Source organism: Penaeus monodon, chromosome 29 (assembly GCF_015228065.2).
Source record: "Penaeus monodon isolate SGIC_2016 chromosome 29, NSTDA_Pmon_1, whole genome shotgun sequence".
Taxonomy (NCBI): Eukaryota; Metazoa; Arthropoda; class Malacostraca; order Decapoda; family Penaeidae; genus Penaeus; species Penaeus monodon.
In genome coordinates this window covers 1,949,537-1,950,294 of record NC_051414.1, presented here as the reverse complement: position 1 = coordinate 1,950,294, position 758 = coordinate 1,949,537, and the positions used below count along the sequence as shown (strand labels likewise).

Here is a 758-nt window from a genome sequence, read left to right as displayed (position 1 = left end):
TCGTAGAGCGACTGTTGTCAGTATGTATATAGTACGTTTTTACCGATATGGGTGGTTCTGTCCGTAGGTATAGACGTATATATGTACTTCTATAGGTGAATATGCGTGTATGTGTGTGTGTTGATGAATCTACATTACACATCCACACGCACATGTAGGTGTGGCGGTGGGAGCGCTGTTTGTCTTGTATATCTGGTTGGTTATTACGCCTTCTTGGCTCCCCATGTTTTGCGTCTACGCATGTTTACTTCCCCGTGAATTTCCACGAGGTTATGTGAATAGGAATGTAAATAAACGTGTTTTGATAACTCGGCAAGAGGGGGAAAGGGAGAGGGAACTGGCGAACGACAAATACCAGGTTGATATCCAAGAGCAAACTTTTTATCATAAAATAACTAAAGCAGCTTTGATATTTTCGAAAACAACTCAGCGTAGACAGTTTCAAACGCTCACAATGTTTACAAAAAAAAAACTTATTCCTCACCTTTCAATATTCTAACCCATCACTTACTATCATATCACTGTCATATTATCATTGCTCGCCTTTCATTATATTCAATACTATTAACGATTTAAATAGAGCAAAGGGCTGGGAAGGGACCGATGTCATCACCCGCTCGACCCTGACGCCCTGACATCACCAGCTTAATCAAGGGACGGCTGACAGTGACATCGCATCTTGGTGGTGTTGGGTTCCCTTGCCTGTGTCCGAGGTGCCCTCCGCGTGGCTGTGACATTTGCCGATTCCCTGTGTAATC

General features: G+C 43.3%; 1 protein-coding gene across 1 annotated transcript in view; it reads left to right on the top strand.

Annotated features, from left to right (window-relative positions):
* LOC119591894 overlaps window positions 1–758 on the top strand; it is a gene marked incomplete in the record, with an annotated part of 29,081 nt that overhangs the window by 10,076 nt on the left and 18,247 nt on the right.